The sequence below is a fragment of the Mesoplodon mirus genome (assembly GCF_964341445.2).
Source record: "Mesoplodon mirus genome assembly, chromosome: 2".
In the NCBI taxonomy this organism is placed as follows: domain Eukaryota; kingdom Metazoa; phylum Chordata; class Mammalia; order Artiodactyla; family Ziphiidae; genus Mesoplodon; species Mesoplodon mirus.
The window spans coordinates 139,054,919-139,082,580 of record NC_138977.1 but is presented as its reverse complement, the minus strand read 5'-3'; the positions used below and the strand labels follow the sequence as shown (position 1 = coordinate 139,082,580).

Below are 27,662 nucleotides of genomic sequence, written 5' to 3'. Positions count from 1 at the left end.
TATGTTAATTTCATGTGAACAATGTGGTCAAATAAAATAATTAGAATGACATAAGGAAAATGGTGTGTTAGTGAAGTGTTAGTACAGACATGCTGTAGAGTTTAGTTAAAAGTCATAGCAAGAATTTCACCCATAAGTAGAGCCAGTGATGATTTCTAAACCAAATCATAATATGTTCTATATGCTTAATAACTACAGACTATGAAATATACATCTGACTTCATTTTAATTAGGTTTTTACTTCCTAGGTCATCAACACACATGCACACACACACACACACACACACACACTCTTCTAGAATTCACATATATGGTGTATAGTAGTTTTGTCATCATTAGACCATACAGAATAACTTCTCAGGTCTAGAGTTTTAAAAGATATAAAATTTTACTCATCAAAAGAAGAATGAAGATATTCATACTGAATTCTTAGTTGCATTACATTGTAAACAGAAAACCATATTTATTCTTAGTGAAATTAAAAGTGTATATCATTTTGAGGCTCACATATTTTTCTAGGAGTTCGCATTTCATATTCACTTTCAAAAACATTAGAATGAATATGGTATATATATAGTGGAATATTACATGGCAATAACAAAGAATGAATTATGGAAGTGACCACAAGGATGAATCTCACAGAAATTATATTTTGTAGAAAAATGAGGCACAAATGCCTATTTACTGTACATACAAAATGATTTTATTTTAGAACAGAAAAAATAACTTTATAATGATAAAGTCAGAATAGTTATCTCTCCTGGGGATGCTGAGAGGAGTCAGGGCCTGGGTAGATATTAACAGGGATAGAACATGAGGGACACTTCTTGAGTGTTAGAAATGTTTTATGTCTGATCACATTGTACCTGTAAGACTAATGCACTTTATTCCATTATCCTCAATGGAAAAAATTTTCAAAAGTACTTACCACATTATAAATATATATATATATATATATATATATATATATATATATATATATATATAATTTTTATTGGAGTATAGTTGATTTACAATGTTGTGTTAGCTTCAGGTGTACAGCAAAGTGAATCAGTTGTACATGTATTTATATACACTCTTGTTTGTTTGTTTGTTTGTTTGCAGTATGTGGGCCTCTCACTGTTGTGGCCTCTCCCATTGCGGAGCACAGGCTCTGGACACGCAGGCTCAGCGGCCGTGGCTCACGGGCCCAGCGGCTCCGCAGCATGTGGGATCCTCCAGGACTGGGGCATGAACCCGTGTCCCCTGCATCGGCAGGCGGACTCTCAACCACTGCGCCACCAGGGAAGACCTATACACTCTTTTTAAGGTAATTTTTGATCCACCTCCTAGAGTAATGAAAATAAAAACAAAAATAAACAAATGGGACCTAATTAAACTTAAAAACTTTTGCATAGCAAAGGAAACCATAAACAAAATGAAAAGACAACCCTCAGAATGGGAGCCACATACTAAATATTAGCCATATTAGCTTAATTGATTTTAAATTCATTGGAGGGGGAATGCATTTAAACATTTTACCTATAAGATATAAAAAGTGGCTTCTGTCTATTCAAAACTTTTTTAAAGATTTAAAATAATCTAACATTAATATATCACTTCTATAAATATTTGTGTAAAATTTTTTAGATAAATAACACTTTGCTCCGAAATGTTTGTTCTTTGATTTGATATGAGCAAGCTGCTCATATGTGCAAAAAGAAAACATTTGATATTGTATCAGATTGTAGTGCTTTAATCTGACAAACTTACATCAACTTAAAAAAATGGATTGTTAATACACTCTGTACTCAAGTGTGATGTATACAGGAATACTATATATAGTTATCTTGGATACCCATTATACAAACTTAAGTGATCCACTCTCATCACAGTCCATGTAAGTTGTGCCCCCTATAGTTATTCATTGCAGCATTCTAAATATTTTATGCATAGAGCATAATCACATTATTTCCCATCAAAATCTTCATAATTAACAAATATCCAAACATGTTCTAATACTAAGCTCTAATGTCTTCTTCACATTAAAAATGACCTCCCATTTAAAAAATTTTTATCTTGTATATGTGAAAAATCTTAGGAGTTGCACAGGATCAGTTCTTACAAATAATTTTCATGTTATTAAAATCAAAACATAAAATTACAACCCTCATACTGGTTTCCTACACATATTGCAATGAGACTGTGGACTTAAATGAATATGAACCCAATTCTACTAAATCTTAAGTGTTTCCTCAACATAATAAATTCAGAAATAACTGTGGTTATTTTATGTTCATCTAGAATTAGATATTATAGAGAACTGAGGCTGTATATAAGTACATACATTCAAATTTTAGATAAATGTAATGGACTCGCATTCAAGAAGTTTTATTGAGAATTAAGGAATTAGGAAATTCTTAGGAACACCTACAATGTGCAATGAAATGTACTATGTTAATTTGGAACATCAAAAATGCCAGTTATCTATAAATTAGTGAATAAACTCAATCACAGTTCAAAGGAAAATAATAAATGCAACAGGATAATAAAAGCTTTATTATGGAGATAGATATGGACTGAAGTTTGAATAAAGGAGATTATGTGAACTGGCAGGCAGAAAATAAATGTGACAAATGACATTACCATAGGCAAGGAGGTTGAGGGGAGCAAGGCATATTGGAAAACAGTGTGAGTGTTTGTGTCAAGAAGATCTGAAAAATAAGCATGACAAGGAAATAAGTAGAGATCCAGAAGGTCCTTGATTCTCAGCTAAAGAAATCTGACTATCCTGTAGGCAGTGCAGAACTATTGATTATGCAGTTCAAGGAGAATAGAATCAAGTGAGGATTAAATCCAGAAAATACGTGTGGAAATATCTAGAATAAGGTTCGATTGTTGGTGAGGATCAAGCAGTTAACTAATGACAGAAATTGTATTTTATGTATTATACTTGTTTTTTATATTGTATTTTAGATATCATACCAGTGATATTTGCATTCAAGAGGACAAAACTAGGAGTAATAAAAGTTCACTAGAGGGACTTCCACTCCATAAATGATCTTCCCTATTCTTTTAATACTTCAGATCACTGTATAAACCTTCTCTTTTCTTTTCCTTTTTTTTTTTTTTTTTTTTTGTGGTATGCGGGCCTCTCACTGCCGTGGCCTCTACCATGCTGGAGCACAGGCTCCAGACACGCAGGCTCAGTGGCCATGGCTCACGGGCCCAGCCACTCCACGGCATGTGGGATCCTCCTGGACCGGGGCACGAACCCGTGTCCCCTGCATAAGCAGGAAGACTCTCAACCACTGCGCCACCAGGGAAGCCCTAAACCTTTTATTTTCTAACAAAAATTAATAGCCATATATTTCCCCATTGGGGATTTTATTTACCATGTTTACTCACAAAGAGAAAGCTCTCCAGAAAACCAATGTATTTTCAAGGTAATTTCTCAAGCCATGTTGCAAATATATGCAATTTGATATTGTTCATTATATTTGTGTGATCTCTATACAAAGTATGTTTTTTCATCTAAATATATTTTTGTTCTCAAGTTTATTATTAACTAATGAAAATAGTAAATGGGTACAATTTCATTTTTGAGTCATATAGTGGCTTAAAATCTTGGTGAGGAATTTAAAACAGTGGTATGGAAAAAGAGGTGGAAGCATTCAGAGCATAGGAGAGGAAGAAAGAAAGAATAACAAAAACATAGATAGGTGAATTGGGAATTTATATAGATAGAGGAAATCTTATTCAGCAATAAACTCAGCAACATGGGCCTAAGGGGGAAAAAGGGGAGAATATTAAAAGTAAACATTCATAAAATAGAATTAAAAGCATAAAATGACATGGAAAAAGTCAGCATTTTCTAAATCACTTAAAGTACATGTGCAAAATATATATTTTTGGAATGACATAAAATAGACTTTAAGTATATGTAACTCAGAATATGACACTGTTTTAGATTGAAATGATACATATTAAAGTAGTTCAAAACATCTTGGTTAGTACTAATGGGAGAATAAAGATATTGACACTGTTATAAGTTTAAAATCAAGCCAACATTTTAAGAAGTACTGCTTTTCCTTTGAAACCTGTTCTTTTTCCTGGCTACCATTTGCCACCAACAGTATCAAGTTAACAGTGAAAAATCCAATGTGGGTTTAATTAGAAGGCAAAAATATCAATCATTCTTAGATACTATTCCACACTTTACTATGATATTTTCTGACATGGGCATTAAAATGAGCCTTCAGAAGAGTGAAACAAGGGAGTAAATATAAGGTTTGCATGTAAAACAGAAGAAAAGCATTAACTAGATACTAGTCATTGTCTAGTTATTTGAATATGTTAGTGAACTGTGGAAAAGGAGGACTGGATGTTAGGTGTTTCATAAGCAATCTGCACATCCACATTAGAGCATCCATGTTTACAAAGTTAGTCTGAAGAAATTGACTCAGATCTACTTGAGTTCCTGTGGATGTGAGGTGTGAGGAGTAGGTGCAGGTCTGCCTTCGGAATCTAAGACCTGGCACTCAGTTCAGCCCATCTGGCCCTATGACCCTTGGTGACCGCACAGGGCCCCCCATCAAATGCCTGATGACCCTCAGCTATCAGTTCATACTGGAGAGATAGACAATGAAAAGATAACTTGAAAATATGCTCACATGGAGAAATGTCATCTATTAGTTGGCTACTCTCTGGCCTTCCCTTGAAGTTCTCAAACTTTTTTAGATAGCATCTTAATAGATATAATTTGTGAAATATAACAATTTTTCTAATTTCTCTGAATATACTCAAAGACTAGATTTCTTTTCAATTTTTAGATTATTTTCATTAATTATTTCTCCCTGTAGGGATGGATTTTCCTTTTTCTTTTTGGGTCCTTCTCTCTGTAGTTGATGGCTTTCCTAATTACCAGTCAATATTCAATTGTTTATGCATATATTAGTATAATGTTCCAATTAGTTGGCTTGGATTTCCTCTGTGGCTGGATAATAAGTTTCTTTCATGAGTGGTGAGGATGCTTTGAAACTTTTAAATGCGTACGCTGGAGCATGTGGGTGCTGGGCAGGAGTGGGGTGGCTTGCAACTTTTAGGCTTCCCAAACTGGGAAAGCTGTTGGAAGTACACTGTACTCCTGTAGTGTCCCCAGACATTAGAAAAAGAATAGCTACATCAGGGAACACAGAGAACAAGCATGAACTGGAACTATCCTGAGCAACACAGGATGTGTTCATGCTCTTCATGGAGAACACAAACCTTAAGATTACACAGAATCTACAATGATTCATGGATCCCATTTGTGCCTTTTTGGTGTAAATACAAATGACTTGATTAGTTCAGAATTGTTATCAGGGAGCCACTGAGGACACAGACTCTCACTGTATTACTACTCAAGTATCCTAACACCAAATTCCATTCACAAGATCAACTCCTGGTCAAAGATAGTTGCTAGAACTCCAACTATACAACTGCAATGTAGGCTAAAAGAAAGACAGACAGAAAGAGTAAGATATCTATTTTAGTTTAAGGACTTCTTTTTCATTCTCTCTCCCTAAACATACACACACACACACACACACACACACTAACATATACACACATATAAAATGTGTATTACATGTGTGGATATATGTTTATAGTGTTTATGTAAAGAATTTCCACAAATTGGTTTCACATTTTTCTATTTTTGATTTTCTAAAAATATTCTTTACTGAACACATACACTTATCCATGTATACAGGGGGAAAATTTTCTGTAAGACATATATGGAAAACAGAATTGCTGGGATTATACAGCTTGCTTTCCCCTAAATTGTACCAATTCATACTTCTGGCAAAAATAGATAACTATTATAAAATATTTTAATGTTTACAAAAAATAGTATCTTAATTTTGTTTAAATTTGAATTTTGCTAATTACTAATTAAATTGTTTCTTATCATGTGTTAGTTTTCCATTTGCATTAATTTTCTGTTATATTTTTTGCTCATTTGTCCATTAAATTGATGTCTGCTTGTCTAAATGACCTCAACAATAGATACAAATATTGTGTAATATAATTTCAAATTATTTATTTTCCTATCAGCTTCAAACTAGTGCTAATATTTTCTATATTATGTCTACATACCTTATTCCAAAATTATTGAATGAAGTTATTCTGTATTTTCTTTTTTTTTTTGCACTTAGCTCTTTAATCTGTCTGGATTTCATTTTTACATGGTAAATAACTTGAATTTAACTTTATCATTATTTAGTTAAAAATGCAGATTAGGGCCTCCCTGGTGGCTCAGTGGTTGAGAGTCCGCCTGCCGATGCGGGGGATACGGGTTCGTGCCCCGGTCTGGGAGGATCCCATATGCCGCGGAGCGGCTGGGCCCGTGAGCCATGGCCGCTGGGCCTGCGCGTCCGGAGCCTGTGCTCCGCAACGGGAGAGGCCACAACAGTGAGAGGCCCGCATACCGCAAAAAAAAAAAAAAAAAAAAATGCAGATTAGTTATGCTAAAACCTTTTATTTATTAAATTGTTAATCTTCCCTCAGTGGTTTGAAATACCTATTTTTTAATTTTGTATTGTGGTACAGTTGATTTACAATTTTATATACATTTCAGGTGTACAACATAGTGATTCACAACTTTTAAAGGCTATATTCCATTTATAGTTATTATAAAATATAGGCTATGTTCCTTGTGCTGTACTATATCCTTGTAGCATTTTTATTTTTTACATAGTAGTTAGTACCTCTTAATCCTCTACCACTGTTTTACCCCTCCCCCTTCACCCCCCACTGGTAACAACTAGTTTGTTCTCTATATCTGTGAGTATGTTTTTTCTTTGTTATAGTCTCTATTTTGTTATATTTTTTAGATTCCACCTACAAGTGATATCATACAGTATTTGTCTTTCTCTGCCTGACTTATTTCACTGAGTATAATATGCTCCAAGTACATTCAAGTTGTTGCAAACAGCAATATTTCATTATTTTTTATGGCTGAGTAGTATTCCATTATATGTGTGTGTGTGTGTGTGTGTGTATACACACACACACATCTTCTTTATCCATTCATTTGTTCATGCACATTTAGGTTGTTTCAATAACTTGGTTATTGTAAATAATGCTCCAGTAAACATAAGGGTGTATATATCTTTTTGAATTAATGTTTTTGTTTTCTTCTGATTCTTCAGATATACACCCAGGAGTGGAATAGCTGGATCATAGGTTAGTTATATTTTTAGTATTTTTGAGGAGCCTCCATACTGTTTTCCATAGTGGCTGCACCAATTTACATTCCCACCAACAGTGTATGAGGGTTACTTTTTCTCCACATCCTTGCCAGCATTTGTTATTTGTGGTCTTTGTTTGTTTATATATAATCCACAAACTCTATAATTCATCTATGTAAGGTATATAATTCAGTGTTTTTTAGTGTATTTACAGGATTATACAACCATCTAATTTTAGAATATTTCAGCCTCCCTAAAAGAAACCCTGTACCATTAGCAGTCACTCTCCACCTCCCTTGACCCTTCCACCCAGAGCTCTAGGCAAAGACTAATCTACTTTCTGTCTCTATAGATTTGCCTATTCTGGACATTTTATATAAGTGGAATTGTACATTATATGGTCTCTATGACTTAAGCATGATGTTTTAAAATTTCATTATGTTGTAACACGTATCGGTACTTATTCCTGGTTATAGCTAAATGATATTCCTTTGGATGGATATACCACATTTTATTTATCCATCACTCAGTTCATGGGCATTTAGGTTGTTTCTACTTTTTGGCCACTTATTATGAGTAATGCTATTATGAACATTTGTGTATGAGTTTTTGTGTGGATATATGTTCTCATTACTCTTGGATAGATACCTAGGAGTAGAATTACTAGGTCATATAGTATCTCTATGTTTAATATTTTGAGGAACTGCCAAATTGTTTTTCCAAAGTGGCTGTACCACTTTACATTCCTACTAGCAGTGTATGAGGGTTTCAATTTCTCCTTGTAAGCACTTCTTCTCATCTGTCATTTTGATTATAGCCATTGTAGTGGATGTGAAATGGTGTCTCTGTGGTTTTGATTGACATTTCCCTAATAACTGATGAAGTTGAACATCTTTTCATGTGCTTTTTGCTATCTGTATACTTTCTTTGAAAAAAAAGTCTATTCAGATCTTTTTGCCCATTTCTATATTGGGTTATTTGTCTTTTATTGCATTCTAAGAATTCTTTATATATTCTGGATACTAGTCCCTTATCAGATATATGATTTGTAAATATTTTCTCCCATTTTGTGGTCTTTTTGATGATAACCATTCTGACAGGTGTGAAGTGATATGTCATGGTTGTTTTGATTTGCATTTCTCTAATAATTAGTGACATTGAGCATCTTTTCATATGCCTGCTGGCCATCTGTATGTTTTCTTTGGAAAAATGTCTAATCAGTTCTTCTGCCCATTTTTAAATTGGGAAGTTTGGTTTTTTTTGATATGGAGTTGTATGAGCTGTTTATATTGATACATTCTGAATGTTAATCCCTTATTGGTCATATAATTTGCAAATATATTCTCCCATTCGGTAGGTTGTCTTTTTGTTTTGTTGATGGTTTCCTTTGCTATGCAAAAGTTTTAAGTTTAATTAGGTCCCATTTGTTTATTTTTGCTTTTGTTTCCTTTGCTGTAGGAGACAGATTTTAAAAATATCGCTACGATTTATGTCAGAATGTTCTGCCTATGTTTTCTTCTATGAGTTTTATGGTTTTCAGTCTTACATTTAGGTCTTTAACCCATTCTGAGCCTATTTTTGTATATGGTATTAGAAAATGTTCTCATTTTATTCTTTTACATGTAACTGTCCAGTTTTCCCAGCACCACTTATTGAAGAGTTTATCTTTTCTCCATTGTATATTCTTGTCTCCTTTTATTTATTTCCTAGAGTCTTTCCTTTTTGTTTTATTAGCATGTTTGTTCCTATTTGTCAACCAGTTAGGCTGGTGTCTGTATGTTTGTAGATTACAGGGGTGTAGATCAACCATCAAATGGGGACTCTGAGACCTAAATGCAGAAGAACATATTTTTTCACAGCCATTTCCCAAACACTACTTTTATAGGTGGTTGAAACTTGAGACTGGAGGGATATCTCTTTTTAGTCAGGCTTGTCTAACTAATATTCTGGTATCCTACAATTTTGTATACTTTTTAAGAAATGGAAAAGGAAAATAGTAGGGTGAGAGAGTTTGTCTTTCATTGTCTCAGTTGGAGAAATGAAGAAATGTGGTATTTTATTCATAGGCGAATTTTCCTGGCAAATCTTTTAAAAGTTAGTGGTATTTTATAGATTCTCTACTTACTCCACCCCCTCTATGTCAGCCACTAACCATCAAAATAAAAAAAATTATCTTTGGTAGATGGAATTACTGGCCTCAATTCTTTATTCTTTCCCTTTACCATGTAACTTTGCATCCCCTCACACAAAAGGCAGAGTTTTCCACTGGCTGTTACTTGTTTTGGCCAGTAAGATCAGGGGGCAGTTACCATGTGCCATTTCTGCACTTGGACCTTAAAAGATATCACTGCTTTCATCTCTGTGAAAAGAGCTTTCCCCAGGCAGTTGCTACCCCTCTACCTGAGGACTGGAAGAATACATAGAGAGCCTGCAGCATGGAGCCAATGGCAACTGGGTCTACAGCATCAGGCAGAGCCACTTAGCTGAGTCCAGCCTAGCTGACAATATCCAGCTGACCTGCAGACCTGTGAGCAAGAATAAATGATTATTGTTTTAATCCACTAAATTTTGGAGTGAATTACTTGTTATGCAGTAACAAGTTATAGCCAACCAATACAATGCCCTTTGTCCCTTTATCTCCCCAATTCATATATTAATTCTCAGCTCAGTATATTTAGGGGCAAATGGATATTTTTTCTAGCCTCTTCAAAGTGCTTCAAGAGCTGATTCTATGCATTGACTTCAGTAACAACACATTTCTAGTGACCAGCTCGTCTTCCTAATGAATATTGACTTTATGGAAGGGACTACATCTTCCAATCTCTATGTCCACAGCACCGAGCTTGTGCATGAGACAGTCCAGTCTTGTAATTAAGTCAAGCTTCTCCTACTTAATCACTGTGTAACTCTGGTGAACACATTAACCTCTTTGAATCTCAATTTCCCCATCTGTTGGGGAGAGAGTTAGCAGAGATAATGTACATAAAACGCTCAGCACATAGTAAGTGTTAACAGCTGCTATTTATTTATGTTTGTGGAATAAATCAATGAATGCTGTTTTTTTCTTAATGTCGGTGACCTGGTACCCTTTATGAGGTACCTACCTCTCCTTGAGTCCATGAAGCTGAAAACCAGATACTGAGTTTGATTCGGTGGTTTACAGTATTAAATAAGTTAATGTCACAGTCTCAGCAGGTTTCTGGTGTTGAATCTGGGAACTGGATTGGAAAAAGAGTGGGGATCTGAATATTGGAGTAGAAAAATTATGGTGGATTTAGATAAGTCTGAATATGTGGATTCTCTTACCGCTGTTGTAGAAGTAACATTTTTCCCCATCTACTGAGTCTATTCCTGATTTGTATGAAGAGCATAGAATGCCAGCTTTGATCATTTATCTTTCAAGGAGATGAAAATTTTACCCATGATCTTTTCCTACCAACCGCATACCCTCCAAGCCTATAATGAGGTTGCAGTATGTTTCAGGGACAAAGTCTGACCATGACATGGATTACATGTCAAAAAGATGTGAGTTTTTTTTTTATTTACATTGGCAGAAATATAAATATTGCAGAATATGTTTTAGAATGAATTCCAAATCTGTTAAACCATGTTGGAAAGAACATAAGATTGGAGCAAATTTATCACTGTGGGTACACCTATCAGATGATAATTTTTGAATTCAGTGTGCTAGCTTAAACAGTTGGAAATGGCTCCAACAGTTTGCCATGTTGATTTTCAAAAACTGGAAGAAAAATGTGACCTACATTAAGTAAAACTGAGATTCCAAAGATGTTTTGGTGTAATACAGGGAAAACAATTCAAAAAGTCATTGAGATTGGTATGTTGGAGTTCTTACATCAAGTACAAAGTTTTATTTTAAATTTTTAAAATTTATTTTACATTTTGAAATGATATTTTATGCAGTTTGTACACATCGGATAGATGCTCTTTCATTTTTGATATTCATAAATAAGCACAAGGGTTCTTTTAGTTTTATAGCTCTAGTCCTCAGTACTTATCAACATTAAAATATATGGCTAATTCATGTGACAAAAAACAGTATCGAAGTTATACTCAGGTTGCAATAAAGAGGAAGATTTAAATGTTATCAGCTTTATTAGAATTCCAGATAGATGGTGTGACCGTTTATTTATATACATTTCTGTTTTTTAACATATATTCAGCAGAATAACCTTTTTCAGTCAAATTTCTGGATTTCACCTATTGAAATATAATCACAGAAAGGAGAAAATATAGATGTTCTGAACATAAAGGGTAATTTTAAACATTAATCTATTTCTCTGCAGAGCTCTTCAAGTATGGGTAAGTTATCTTGTAAACTTTATGAATGGACTGTTTTCTAAGTGGTAGTAAGTGGCAAAGACCATTTTTGTGTGATTTTCTCAATTTTCTATGAAAAATAAAAATTAAAAATCAAATAGCTTATTAAAAAAGTATGTTAAATCTGCCTAAAAAATAGATTAAATATTTAAGTGATTCCTAAATAAGCTACACAGGAGTAGTAAGGTTCACTACAAGCACCGTTATAATGCAGACCCGGTGGACACCTTTTCTCTGCTTCCCCTCTCCTAGCAGCAGCATCCAGGTATGCTTTTCATAATTGTGCTATACTCAAATCCATCTAAAAACTGTAGATTGCTTGCACCAAAATAGATCACGGTAATAGCACTATAACTTCTATGACACTAAATCTAAATATATTTTATCAGTTCTTATCTTACTTCACTTAGTGATCTTTTCAAAATGCAAATCTGATCGTGTTACTTCCCTTTTAAGACACCTCTGGTTTATCTCATTGTCCTAGAAATGAACACCCTTAAAATGACAACCAAGGCATATAGAGACTACCCTCTAACTTTGGAGAATCATCTTGTTACCTTTCCCTCCTTTCTCTCTGTCCTTCAGAGAACTAACTTTTCTTCCCTCCGTGGAACACGCCATCTTCTTTCATATTGCAGGCCATTTGCATGTGTCATTCTATGTCTGACATTCTCTTTCTTTTCCACACCTTCCTTTGCCTAGTTACTTCCTAATTTATCCTCATATTGTATCTCATGTGTCATTTGTAGTCATCAACATAGAACTCTGCTTTACAGCATTTAGGCCTTTTATAGTTATATATTTATTATCATATTTATTTAGACTATTTAATAATTATATATTGTATTAGTCAGGGTTCTCCAGAGAAATAGTAATAGAACCAGTATATATATGGAACAGTTAAAGAGTAGTGTATATATATATATATATATATATATATATATATATATATATATAGAAAGTGAACATGTGTGTGTGTGTGTATAAAGAGAGGAAGAAAAGATATATTTATTTTTTTAATTTATTATAAATAATTGGCTCAAAAGAATATGGAGGCTAAGTCCTAAGATTTGCAGTATGCAAGGTGGAGATATAGGCAAGCCAATGGCATAGGTCCAATCTAAAAGCAGGAAAAAGTGATGTGGCAGCCCAAAGCAGTCAGTTAGGAGGAATTCACTCTTACTCACAGAAGGGTCAGCTTCTCAGTACTATGGTAATATTTTATCTATGGTACCAGTCGTATTCCTCTCATATGTTTGGGATGATGGTTAGAGGAAGGGTCATGTTTGCATGGGAAGTCTGCAGAACAAGACAGTCAGATGACAATGAGCAAAAGAGATAAAGAAGCCTCAGTTGGAAGAGCTCTTCCCAAGAGAACAGGCTATGACCACAGGTGGGTGATACTAAAGGGAAGTCAGTGGTGATCATTCAGATTGACCTCATCCTCTGCACCACTGACTCAACTGTGTGGATTTGGGAGAGCAGGGAGCAGAATCAAACTTGTATTAAAATATTTATAAAGCACTAGGACCATAAAGTTACTGCAGTGACTTAGAGCTGGAATATCCAGTATTAGTGCCTGAATAGGGTGTGGCAGTCTGGTACCATTACAAGGTCAATAGCTGCAATTATTTACAGTGCTTAGATATCATCATTGGCATTTTCAGCTTTACAACAGAGGACATCAGGGAGTATGAAAAAGAATGGCTAACACTACATGCAACCCTGTGTGAAATTGTGTCAGGGAATTTCTAATGTGTGTGGAATATTAGAGTGCTGGGAGGTCTCACAATATTGAATGGAGTCAAAGCCAAAGAAATATTGCAATTATGTGGTTCCAAGTTCCACTGAAACTCTCTCCCTCTATGGATTACAAAAGGTCACTGCAAACAGCTGCTATTAATTTACAATGTGTAATAAAATATAAATTGAAGTATACTTATTTGGCCATAGAGAAATAGAAGACAAATGTATTTTTCTTTATCATTGTATTCCTTCAAATTAAGAGAATATACTTATATAAAAATTTTGTGTACCATATGTCTTAACATGACAAAACATTTTTAAACATGTTACAGGCAATGATTATTTGGAATGCAGATAGCTTCAAATTATATACCATAAGAAGTATCAGAAGTATATATAGTGTCATAACATTCTTTTTATATATTTATGGCTGTCCAAAAGTTTCCATGTGAAAGAAAACACTCTCAAACCATCTCTACTATTCACACATGGTTTTACCTATTCATCATCACCAATATACTATAGGATGTAACATGAGTCTGAAATCTTTCCCAAAACCTAAATTTTGAGAAATTTGCCAGAAATATTTTCATCCCCAGTGATTAAAACTTTGATGAGGAAGAGAATTCCTCACCAATATCACGAGGTACACACAACACACACGTGTGTGTGTGCATATGCACACTACCCCCATATAGACCAATGTCTACTGTGGTCATGTTCTCAACATTATCTTTCTTTATGTGGCATATGCCATGCAGATTACATGGACACTACCAAGGACATGATGGTAATATCCATGTTTTCTGATCCTTTGGAAATTTTATCTTCTTTGTGGGTTAGGTAAACAAATCTATGTAGCCTAGGAGTCTATGACATTATTTTTTCTCAAATTCAAAGTAAGATGTTTTGAATACAGTATTTAGAAGTGATTTTTGTAGGTAAAACTTCAGTTTAAATACTGAATCTGAATTTTCTACATGCGTGACTATGAACAGCAAACATAGAAGCTTTTAAAGCATTGATGTCTGTGTTCACAAATGTCTGGAGATAATTATACCAGCCTCACAAAATCCACAGGAGGACTTAATGAAGTAATGTCTAGAAAGAGATTAACACAATGCCTGACTCATAGTAAGTGCTCAATAAATTAGTAGTAGTAGTGGTATTGTAAATTTTGAATAAAGAAAACAAATGTTAAATCCAAAATCACTTTACTGTAACACCAAAAGAGGATAACAGTTTTGAGCAGAGACTGTGGTTTTTTTAATGTTGCATCAGTAAAAGCATATTTTCAAAATGACTCATATTCTTTTTCAGTTCACTTTATTTCCTTCTCTCCCATATTTCACTGTTACTGAAACTTAAGATTTGTCTTTAGCTTTATCATAATTCATTTAGTTTTTCCAACAAATTAATTATTTTAGTAGTTAAGCCAACTAGCTCCTCTTAGAGTTTACTCAGCGCTTTTCCATATAAAAACATGTTACTCAATTATAAGTGTGGTTTGCTTGTTTTGGCTGAACTAATTGAGTGCACATTTTATAATGTTTACCTATCCATGAAATTTTACCTTCTGCAATGTGATATAATTATTAGATACAAAACATGGATTTAGGGCTTCCCTGGTGGGGCAGTAGTTGAGAGTCCGCCTGCCGATGCAGGGAACATGGGTTCGTGCCCTGGTCTGGGAGGATCCTACATGCTGCAGAATGGCTGGGCCCGTGAGCCATGGCCACTGAGCCTGCACATCCGGAGCCTATGCTCCGCAACGGGAGAGGCCACAACAGTGAGAGGCCCACGTACTGCAAAAAACCACAAACAAACATGGATTTATGACAAAAATTTAATTAATAGGTTTATGAATTTCATGAGCCTCTAACTCAAGATTCTCATTTTTTTTCAGGTTAATTCAAGTATTGCTATCTAAAAATGAACCTGTCTCCTTTATACAGCACTACATGAAGTGCATGCATCCCATAGATTTCCCACACATATAATGCAACAAGAAATCACCCAGCACATTATAAGCAAAATTACATTTAGAATTTATATATCTTTAGCTTCCAGTCTAATGTTGTCTGGGGGACAATAGAAGCTTAGTCCTCCTGATGTTTAATTCTGATAAGAGAGGCCTGGAACCAAATTTGAACCTCACTTGGTAAATTGACTTTGCTTTGGGCTCATTCCATCCTGTCTTAACTGGTAAAATTTTAAAGTGTGTCCTATAAAGTCTATTAAATTGACAGCTAAACCTGTATTCCCATTTTCTCTTTCAGTGTACTGATTCTCAGTACCCCTTCTCCTCTAGATGCCTCCTTAATTCTCTGTTACTCTCCGCTGCCCACTTCTTTTATGAAATTTATAATTTTACTTATTTTAGATCAATCCCAGAGCCAAAGAAGAAAGTTGGAATCTTGGTCCTTATATTTCTTGGCCACAGTACTTGCTATGTGAAAAGAAGAACAAAGCTGGAGGAATCATGCTCCCTGACTTAAGACTATATTACAAAGTTACAGTAATCAAAACAGTATGGTACTGTGACAAAAACAGGCACATAGATCAATGGAACAGACTAGAGAGCCCAGAAATATACTCACAAACTTATGGTCAATTAATCGATGACAAAGGAGGCAAGAATATACAACAGAGAAAAGACAGTCTCTTCAATAAGTGGTGCTGGGAAAACTAGACAGCTACATGTAGAAGAATAAAGCTGGAACATTCTATAACACCATATACAAAAATAAACTCAAAATGGACTAGAGACCTAAGTGTAAGACAAGATACCATAAAACCCCTAGAAGAAAACTAGGCAGAACACCCTTTGATGTAAATCATAGCAATATATTTTTTTGGACTCACCTTCTAAAGCAAAGGAAACAAAAGCAAAAATAAACACATGGGCCCTAATTAAACTTAAAAGCTTTTGCATAGAAAAGGAAACTATTGACAAAACCAAAAGACAACCTACTGGATAGGATAAGATATTTGTAAATGATATGACCAATATGGGTTAATATCCAACATATATAAACAGCTCATACAGCTCAACATCACAAAAAACAACCTGACTAAAAAATGGGCGGAAGAACTGAATAGCACTTTTCCAAAGAGGAAATGCAAATGGCCAACAGGCACATGAAAAGATGCTCAACATCCCTAATTATTAATTTGACCCCTGGGGATGGGAAGGGGGGCACTGAGGCAACATGGAGAAGAGTTTGGGGGATCAGGGTAATGAATTTGTTTTCTTTAGTGAAGGAGGAATACAATCAAGCGTTTTGTATTCAGAATGTTGTGTAATATTTTGGAATGGAACATTGGTGTGTTTAGAGATTTAGTTTAAAAACAAAACAAAAAGATTGATCAAATCTGTACAGTTTATATTGTTCCAGAAATTTTTAAGTTTGTATTAAAGCATGATATATAATAGTAATACAAAAAAATGCTGGCCATGGATGTGGAGAAAGGGAACCCTCCTGCACTGTTGGTGAAAATGTACATTGGTACAGCCACTGTGGTAAACAGTATGGAGGTTTCTCAAAAACCTAAAAATAGAACTATCATATGATTCAGAAATCCTGGGTATATATCCAACAGAAATATAAATACTAATTTGAAAAAATACATGCACCCTAATGTTCATAGTAGCATTAGTTATAATTGCCAAGGTATGGAAGCAACCTAAGTGTCCATCAGCAGATAAATGGTTAAAGAAGATGTGAGATACACACACACACACACACAATGGAATACTACTCAGCCACAAAAAAGAATGAAATTTTGCCACTTCCAATAATATGGATGGACTTAGAGGGCATCATGATAACTGAAATAAGTCAGACAGAGAAAGACAAATAATGTATGATATCAGTTATATGTGGAAACTAAAAAATACAAACTAGTGAATAAAAGAAAAAAACAGACTCACAGATGTAGAGAACAAACTAGTGGATACCAGTGGGGAGAGGGAAGGGGAAGGAACAACATAGGGGTAGGGGGAAATAGGGTTATTATGGGATAATATGAAATCATGTGTGTGAAACTTTTGAAAATTAAAAAATTTATTGAAATTAGTTGATTGACATGTTGTGTTAGTTTCAGGTGTACAGCAAAGTGATTCAGTTATACGTACATATATATCTATTTTTTTCAGATTATTTTCCCTTATAGGTTATTACAAACTATTGAGTATAGTACCCTGTGCTATACAGTAGTTCCTTGTTGGGTATCTCTTTTATATATAGTAGTGTGTATATGTTAATCCCAAACTCCTAATTTATCCCTCTCCACCCCCTTTCACCTTTGGTAACCATAAATTTGTTTTCTATATCTGTGGGTCTATTTTATTTCAATAGAAAATTTTTAAGAAAGAATATTGAAAAAGATAATTTTCAAAGACAGTGGCTAAGACAAAAATAAAATGAATTAAAAGCAAGATTAAAAGAACAAGATTAATAAAATTATCAATTTTTTAAAAAAATCTGTCAAAACCCATAGAACTCAACATCATAAAGAGTAAAACTTAATAATGCAAACTTAAAAAATTCACTTAGGAGGTTGGGGGACCCTAGGGTAGTTATATTTATACTGAGATTGAACAACTTAGTAAATGTATGGCAAATGATGGAATTCAGATTTCTCACTGTGGCATAGGAGGTTATATTTCAGCAAAGGAAGGAGGCTGGAATGATTCATGTGGTAATAGATTAGAGGTGTAGACATCAGTATGAACTCATGTTCAGCTTTATATAAATATAGCTGGTTACATACAGAAATATTTATAGAGATATGTATATACATGGGTGAGTATACACACATTTCCTTGCTTTGTCAGAACTGAGAGGCCCTAAAACAAGAACTCAAAGCAGTGAAGAGCACACTGAGATTTTAATACCATTCTTCAATAAAAGAACCAGGACTCCTTGGAGGAATGGTTGTTTCTAGTTCTAGGGCAGGAAATATACAAGATGTGCCTAAAACATTTTGTAGTGCTGGAAAGTAAGGAAGTGTTCAAAGCAAACAAACTCTATAATGATGGAGTTATGTCAAAGGGGCACAAGATCCACTGAAAGAGCTTCCAGATGGCCAAAGATGGAATAGTTTGTTCAACAAAATAAGTAAAATATTATTGGATTATAGCTCAAAGTATAAAATAAATATTTAAATTCCAACTGATATAAATGATTGAATAAATAAATACATAGAGGATATGAGACAAATCTCCCAAGCCAAATAATTTTAAATAATTTATGGAATTATTTCATCCTCAAGGAGGTGGAGTGTCATTACTCATTCTTTTTTTTTTATTTATTTCATTTATTTTTGGCTGGCATTGGGTCCTCGTTGCTGTGCACGGGCTTTCTCTAGTTGTGGTGAGTGAGCTTCTCATTGCAGTGGCTTCTCGCGTTGTAGAGCATGGGCTCTAGGCATGCAGGGCCCAGTAGTTGTGGCATGAGGGCTCAGCCACTCCACAGCATGTGGAATCTTTCCAGACCAGGGCTCGAACCAGTGTCCCCTGCATTGGCAGTTAGACTCTCAACCAGTGCGCCACCAGGGAAGTCCCATTACTCATTCTTTAAGCTTGAGCTACACATAGTGGCTTACTTCCAAAGATTGCAGTATGGAAAAGGGCTACAAGAGTAACTATATAATAGAGAAAGCTGGCAAATACTACATCTGCCAGTTTATCAAGATTAGTATCAATAACGGTAAGTCACATTGAGAGTATGTACATTTGATATGATATGATGAAAATGGCATGTTAGTTTGTGGTCTTGCTTTTCCAAACTCATACCCCAATGAAATTATGAGAAAAACAACAGACAAATCCCAATGAGAGACATTCTATAAAATATCTGATCAGTATTCCTTACTGCCAAAGTTATTAAAAACAAGAAGACCAGATGACTAAATGTAATATGAATCCTGGATGAGTTCTTAGAACATAAAAGGGATACTGGGTAAAAACTAAGGAAATCTGAATAAGTATGGACTTTAATTAACAATACTGAACCAATACTAGTTGATTGTGGCAAATATACCATACTAATATAAGATGCTAAAAATAGAGGAAACTACATGTGGTCTATATGGGAACTCTCTGTACTATTTTTGCAATGTTACTAAAATAAAAACTTTAGTAATCTAAAATACCTTTAAGAAATCTGTTTTGACAGGCAGATTGTAAAAAAATCTACATATCAATTGGACAATCAAGAATTTTCTAAACTCTATACCAAAATACTTGGCATTTTTAAGCAGGATTTCTATACTGTATATTTAGAGGCTGTTTCAGAGGTATTGAAATGTATGCTTAGAAGTTAGCATATGCTTTCTAGGGAGAATAAATTTATTGATTTATGTTCAAGTTAATAAAATTAAAATATAACTTCAATTTCTAAAGAACTTTGTGATTTACTGAGTGGTTTCATATAGTCTCTTACTTCTTGTAAAGAAGGTAGAAAAGCTATTACTATTCATAACTTTATAATAAGAAAACTAAAGCTCAGATACATTAAATGGCATGTTAGTGCTATAACAGAGTTAGCACATTGCAGAGTCAGAATCTAGAAATGATCTCCTCTAATTCACTGACTTATTTTTCAACTTTGCCCTGAAAAAACATCTAATGAGGTTCTTTAGTCATTTGTAAGACAAGCACATATTAGAGTATTGGAATTTACTTCAGCTACCCTTAAAGAGAACAAGGTTAAGTGATGTTCAACTACAATTAAAGATAAAATATAACTACATTTTCTCTCTGCCTTCCTTCAACATTAGAGGCTATTTTTATCTTAACTTAAAGAGTAAGAAATTTTCCAGAGATAGTTTTCATGCCAGGACTGTGGATCGTGCTAGAGCTAGAGATGCCCAGCCTAGGAACAGACTGACCTGTGCTCCAAGACCTGTAAGCAATGATGAGAAGTCCAAGTACCCAGTCTTCTCACTACATCCAATGCGAAGATTTCAGACCTAATGATGACATCTCTACTTCTCTTTGGTTCTGGTACTGATTACTGGCTACTAATATTTTGGCTTTTATTTCTTCCCTTTAACCACAGGAATTATTTCAGGAATGGACGTGTAAGAATTGAGCTTATGAAAGGTAATCCTCGAATTTCTAGAAGTAAAATACAAAGAGTTTTTCACACTGCAGTTGTTTCCCCTTCCCCCACAATTTAATTGAGCGACAATTTATGTACTGTAAAACGTATTTTGCACTGTAAGTGTACAATTCGATGATTTTTTATAAAACTATCAAATTGTTCTAACATCTGTTAGAACATTTCCACCAACCCACCACCACCACCCTGTATGCAGTTAATCCCTTCTCTCTAGGTTATCCCTAGATTACCACTAATCTGCTTTCTAGATAAAATAAATTTGCCTTTTCTGGATATTTCACATGATTGGAATCAAGCAACTTGTGGTCTTTTGCATCTGGCTTCTTTTACTGATAAAATGTTTTTTGTTTGTTTGATGTTTGATATTCATTCGTGTTGTGGCATATATAAATAGTTTGTTTCCTTTTATTGATAAGTTGTTCTATTGTATGGATATACCACATTTGTTTATCTATGCAGAATCTGATGAATATTTGGATTATTTCCTGGTTTAGCTATTGTGAACAATGCTGCTATGAACATTTATGTACAAATCTTTTGTGGACACATATATCAATACATATTTTTTTCTTGGTTAGACTCCTAGGAGCAAAATTACTGGATCATATGGAAAACTCATGTTTAACATTTTAAGAAACTGCTGAACTATTTTCTAAAGTGGCTGTACAATTTAACATTATCCCCAGCAAGCTACAGAGGTTCCAGTTTCTCCACATCCTTGCCAACACTTGCTACTGTTTATGTTTATTATAGGTTTTCTAGTGTGTGTGAAGAAGCATCTTATTTCTCTAATGACTAAGAATTTTGAACAATTTTTCTTGTGCTTATTAGCTATTCTCATTTCTTCTTATTAAAATCTATCTTTAACTTGAATATTTTTTAAAAGACTATTTGTCTCACTATAGTGTTAATTGTTCATGTTTTCTGAATTCAAATTCTTCATCAGATGTATAATTTACAAATAATTTTCCAAGTCTCTAGCTTGTCTTTTAATTTTGTTGATTATGTCTTTTAAAATGCAGAAGTTTTTAATTATGATGAAGTCACTTATATTTTTTCCCTTAAGGATCTTGTTTTTGGTACCATATCTAAGAGTACTTGACTGGCCAAATTTCATGAAGATTTTCTCCTATGTTTTAATGTAAATTTATATTTTTACTCATAAGTTAGGTCATAATATTAATTTTTCTGTATACTATGGGATAAGGGTCTAGATTCTCCTTTTATGAATGCATATCCAATTTTCCCAGCATCATTTGTTGTAAATAGTATTTTTCCAATTGACTTGTCTTGAGTTTTTTTGAAATCAACCATAAACGTAAGAATTTATTTCCGGACCCTCAATTCTGCTTGATAATTTCTGTTTCTATTCTTATGCCAGTAGCATACTGCTTTTTATTAGTGTGGATTCATAATAGGTTTTGAAATTGAAGAATAAGTCAGTTCTCCATCTTTGGCTATTTTAGGCCACTTTCATTTCCATACAAATTTGAAGAACAGCTCATATATTTCTATAAAATAAGCCTGCTAGAATTTTGGAAAGAATTGCAATGAATTAATAGATTGATTTAGAGGGAATTGTCATCTTGAATATATCTTGCAATTTATAAAATAGAGTGTATCTCCATTTATTTAGATCTTCTTTAATTTCTCTCTGAATTGTTTTATTGAATTCAGTGCAAAAATCTTAAACTTCTTTTGCTAAATGCATTCCTAAGTATTTTAATCCTCTGTGATACTACTAGGAATTTTTTCTTAATTTCATTTTCAGATATTTTCTTGCTAGGATTTAGAATTACAAAAGATATTTTTTAACATCTTTATTGGAGTATAATTGCTTTACAATGGTGTGTTAGTTTCTGCTTTATAACAAAGTGAATCAGCTATACATATACATATATCACCATATCTCCTCCCTCTTGTATATCCCTCCCAACCTCCCTATCCCACCCCTCTAGGAGGTCACAAAGCACTGAGCTGATCTCGCTTTGCTATGGGGCTGCTTCCCACTAGGTATTTGTTTTACATTTGGTAGTATATATAAGTCCATATCACTCTCTCACTTCATCCCAGCTTAACCTTCCCCATCCCCGTGTCCTCAAGTCTCTACATCTGCATATTTATTCTTGTCCTGCCCCTAGGTTCTTCATAAGCTTTTTTGTTTTGTTTTGTTTTGTTTTGTTTTGTTTTTAGATTCCACATATATGTGTTAGCAGACGACATTTGTTTTTCTCTTTCTGACTTACTTCACTCTGTATGACAGATTCTATCTCCATCCACCTCACTACAAACAACTCAATTTCATTTCTTTTTAAGGCTAATATTCCATTGTATATATGTGGCACATCTTCTTTATTCATTCATCTGTCATTGGACAGTTAGGTTGCTTCTATGTCCTGGCTATTGTAAATAGTGTTGCAATGAACATTGGGGTGAACGTGTCTTTCTGAATTATGGTTTTCTCAGGGTATATGCCCAGTAGTGGGATTGCTGGGTCATATGGTAGTTCTATTTTTAGATTTTTTAAGGAACCTCCATACTGTTCTCAATAGTGGCTGTATCAATTGACATTCCCACCAACAGTGCAAGAGGGTTCCCTTTTCTCCACACCCTCTCCAGCACTTATTGTTTGTAGATATTTTGTTGATGGCCATTCTGACTGGTGTGAGGTGATACCTCATTGTAGTTTCGATTTGCATTTCTCTAATGATTAGTGATGTTGAGCATTCTTTCATGTGTTTGTTGGCTATCTGTATGTCTTCTTTGGAAAAATGTCTATTTAGGTCTTCTGCCCATTTTTGGATTGGGTTGTTTGTTTTTTTGATATTGAGCTGCATGAGCTGCTTGTAAATTTTTGAGATTAATCCTTTGTCAGTTGCTTCATTTACAAATATTTTCTCCCATTCTGAAGGTTGTCTTTCTGTCTTGTTTATGGTTTCCTTTGCTGTGCAAAAGCTTGGAAGTTTCATTAGGTCCCATTTGTTTATTTTTAATATTGATTTATATTCTGCAAGCTAAGTAGACTGATTTATTATTTCTAAGGTATTTTTGTGTATGTCTAAAATATTTGTGTGTGTGTGTGTGTGCATTCCTTGGATTATCTTCCTACTCAATCATGTGATTTGCAAAAAAAGAAAAAAAAAAAGGTAGTCTTACTCTCCTCTTCCTAATTCTAATCTTTCTTTACCTCCTCTCCTGTTTCTTGCATGTGCAGGAACCTTATTGTAGTGCCTAGAACTTCTAGTAGTATGTTCAATAGAACAGGCAAAATGGACATCCTTGTTTTGTTCCATTTCTTAAGGGCTTCACAGCATTTTCCTTTTCATCATTACGTATGGTTGTAGGTGTGGGTTTTGCATTGAGGAGGTTCTTTCCTAGTTAGAGTTTATTGAGGGTTTTTATACATTGCTGAGTTTTGTCAAATCATTTTTCTATATCCATTGAGATAATCCTTTTTTGTAAACTTTCCTTTCTATTATTATGACACATTAATTGATTTACTATGTTAATTCCACAAAGGGGTCATGCTTTAAATGTTTCTGAACTCAGTTTGAAAATTTTTACATTGATTTCATGAAGAATTTAGCCTTTAGTTTACTTTCCTCATGATGTCTTTATCTGGTTTTGGTATATAGATAAGCATGACCTCATAGAATGAGTTTGGAAATGCTCCCTCCTTCTCTATTCCCTGAAAGAATTTCTGAAGTATTGGTATTATTTTTTCTTTAAATATTTGAGAAAATTCACCAGTAAAACTATCTAGGCCTGGCTTTTCCTTATGTATATAGTTTTAATTACTAACGCAATTTCTTTACTAGTTAATGACCTATTCATATTTTTATGTTCTTCTGGAATCAAGTTTGGTATTTTGTATCTTTCTAGAAATTTTACCACTATATTAAAGGGTACTGATGTACTCTCTCTTATTCTTGATTTTTGTAATTTGTATCACACATCTTTTTTCTTGGTCAGTAAGACAAAATGTTTATCAGTTTTGTTCATCTTTCAAAAAGCCCATTTTGTTTCATTTATTTTTTCTATTGTTTTTCTGTTTTCTATTTCAGTAATTACTGCTCTAATCCTAATAATTTTCTTTCTTCTGCTTGTTTTGAATTTACTCTTTGTCTCTAATTTTTTAATATGGATGCTTAGGTTATATATTTGAGACATTTCTAATATAAGCATTTAAAGGTATTAATTTTCTTCTAAATATTGTTTTAATTGCATTCCATAGTTTTGAAATGCAGTATTTACATTTTTATTCATTTCAAAATATTGTTCAATTTAACTTGGAGAGGTATTCTTTGACTCATGAGTTGTTTAGTAGTATGTTCTTTAATTTCCAGATATTTGTGGATTTCCCAGATTTCTTTCTGATGTTGGTATTTGGTAAAAGCATACTTTGTATGCCTCTAGTATGTAGTCTACTCTGAAGAATGTTTAATGTATGGTATTTTTTAGTTGTTACTAGTAGGTAATGTTCTTACAGTACAGACTTCTCCTTCTAACTAATAAGTTGAGTTCCCTTTGGCTGTGTTATATGAATCTGTCCTACAATAGAATCCCCCTTATAGAAAAATGTAAAACATTGTATATAAGCCATTATATATAATATGAATTACTTGGTTATGTTTGTTAAACTAATGGTGTAATATTCTTATACATTCTAAAGTATTAATTCTGTCCTTACCACTGTACCATGAAAATAATAGGTGTATAAAACACCTTGTCTTAATTTAATTGTAACTGTCTTATCTAATAATTTCCATGGTGTTAAAATAAAATACATTACACATTACCCTTTCTAACACAATGAGACATTCTAAGGAATATATTCAATATATACTTTCTTCAGAGACCTCATAGGAAAATACACACACTGTTGTGCTCATGGTATATTCACTCATGACATATGCCCTTGATTTATTAGTGGAAACTCAGCAAGTAGATTTCTGTTATCTAGGTTCATGAAGCAGAATGGTAAAAGTAACAAAGTTGCCTTAATATTTCATGGACCAAACCAGAATGGGTGATTGCTTATCAGGGATGCCATTGTTATTTCAACAATTCTCACAAATGTATAAATATAAGCTCTTTAAATCCTTACATTTCTGGAAGCTAATGATTCCTGGAAAGGCATTTGTACAGATCCACTAGTGCTTAATAAGAATGTCTACTAGTGCTTAATTCTTATTAAGTCCTTGGGAGGATCGATTCCAGTTACAGAAACATTTTTATGGGAGTCAACAATTTTATTTCTCTTGTAACACAAATGATAATTAAAATATTGAAGGAAAACTTTGAGTGTTACTGCTTTCTTGATATCTAAAAACAAGGTTCTAGTGTAAATTAACAGTAAAACGTTCCTTTTGCTGTTGTTGTTGTTTTTTTTTTTATAGTTATTGACTATATTCCCCACACTGTACGTTTCATACCCATGACTTATTTATTTTGCAACTGGAAGTTTGTACCTCTCAATCTCCCTCACCTACTTCTTTCCTCCCCTACCCTCTGGCAAGCCCCTGTTTGTTCTCTGTATCTATAAAATTGTTTCTGTTTTGTTATGTTTGTTCATTTATTTTGTGTTTTAGATTCCATGTATAAGTGAAATCATACAATATTTGTCTTTTTCTGTCTGACTTATTTCACTTGGCATAATATCCATCCAGTATTCACCCATGTTGTTGTGCAAGTGGCAAGATTTCATTCTTTTTATGCCTAATATTCCACTGGATATATATACCACATTTAAAGTTTTTAAAACTTTCCATTTTTGTTTAGATGCCATAGGTTTTTTAAGGGAACACCAACACATATAACTTTTTAAACTTTTATTATATTTGGGTACTTTTCTGGTAAATTCTCTGTTATAAGTACTTTAATCTGTTGGCAGCAGTTAAGTACAATAATCTCCTTAGTGTTCTCCACTCCTTGGAAATTAAAACAGGGGTTCAGGTGTAATACTGTTGCTATATATTTGTACTTGATGAAATTTTATTCACTTGAGGAATGTCTGAATAAATAACACATGATTTTCTCTGGCATTTATCCACAAATATTTTGACTAACAGTATATTTAAGAAAAATACCCAGAGTAGTACCCAGGTTTTTATATTTTTATAAAGAAAAAATAAGTATACACTTATTTTAAAGCCTTATTGATATGTAATTCACATACCATACAATACACTCAAAGTAAACAATTCAGTAGTTTTTAGTATTTTCACAGAATTATGCAACTATTGCCACAATTTTAGAACGTTTCATAACTCAAATAACTCTACATCCATTAACAATCATGTCTCATTTACCTCAAAGGCCCCTATCCCTAAGAAATCACTATTCTACTTTCTGTCACTTATTCTAGATGTTTCATTTAATGTAATCATACAATACATAGTCATTTGTGACCAGATTCTTTGACTTAACATGTTTTCAGTCTCCATTTATATATTGCAGAGTTTATAAGTACTTCATTGATTTTAATTGCTGAATAATAGTTCATTGTATGTATTGACAACATTTTATTTATCTATTCCTCAGCTGATTGACATTTGAGTGGTCATAATTTTTGGCGATTTTTAGAAACAATGTTGCTATGAACAACTGTGCACAAGTTTCTGTGTGGACATATCTTTTTAATTTTCTTGGGTAAATGCCTAGGAATAGAATTGCTGGATCACATGGTGATTCTATGTTTAGCATTATGAGGAATTCCAAAATACCGTCCAAAGTGGCTTCACCATTTCATGTTCCTATCTGCAATGTATGACAGCTCCAATTTCTCTAATTCTCACAAACACTTGGTATTATCTGTCTTTTTGTTGTAGCCAAACAAGTAAGTGTGAAATAGTGTCCCATGGTGGATTTGATTTGCATTTACCAAGTGAGTAATGAATTTGTGCTTCTTTTCATGTACTTATTGAACATTTGTATATATTCTTTGGAGAAATGTCTGTTCCTATCTTTTGTACATTTAAAAATTGGGTTATTTGTCTTTTTATTATTGTATTGTAAGTGTCTTTAAACAATATGGATACAAGTCCCTTATCAGATAAAAATTTTCCAAACATTCTCTTACATTCTGTAAATTGTCTTCACTTTCTTGTTGTCCTTTAAAGCACAAGTGTTTTTAATTTTGTTGAATTCCAACTTACCTATTTTTATTTCCCTGGTTATGCTTTAGATGCTACATCTAACAAGACTTTGCCTAACCCAAGGTCACAAAGATTTA

The 27,662-nt window shown here is 33.6% G+C and overlaps 1 long non-coding RNA gene across 1 annotated transcript; it reads left to right on the top strand.

Moving 5' to 3' along the window:
- Positions 1-1,213: 1,213 nt before the first annotated feature.
- LOC309797084 lies at positions 1,214-27,316 on the top strand. The gene is made up of 3 exons (XR_014292543.1): positions 1,214-1,309; positions 6,177-6,209; positions 27,259-27,316. It is a non-coding gene; the product is annotated as an uncharacterized lncRNA (long non-coding RNA).
- Positions 27,317-27,662: the final 346 nt, after the last annotated feature.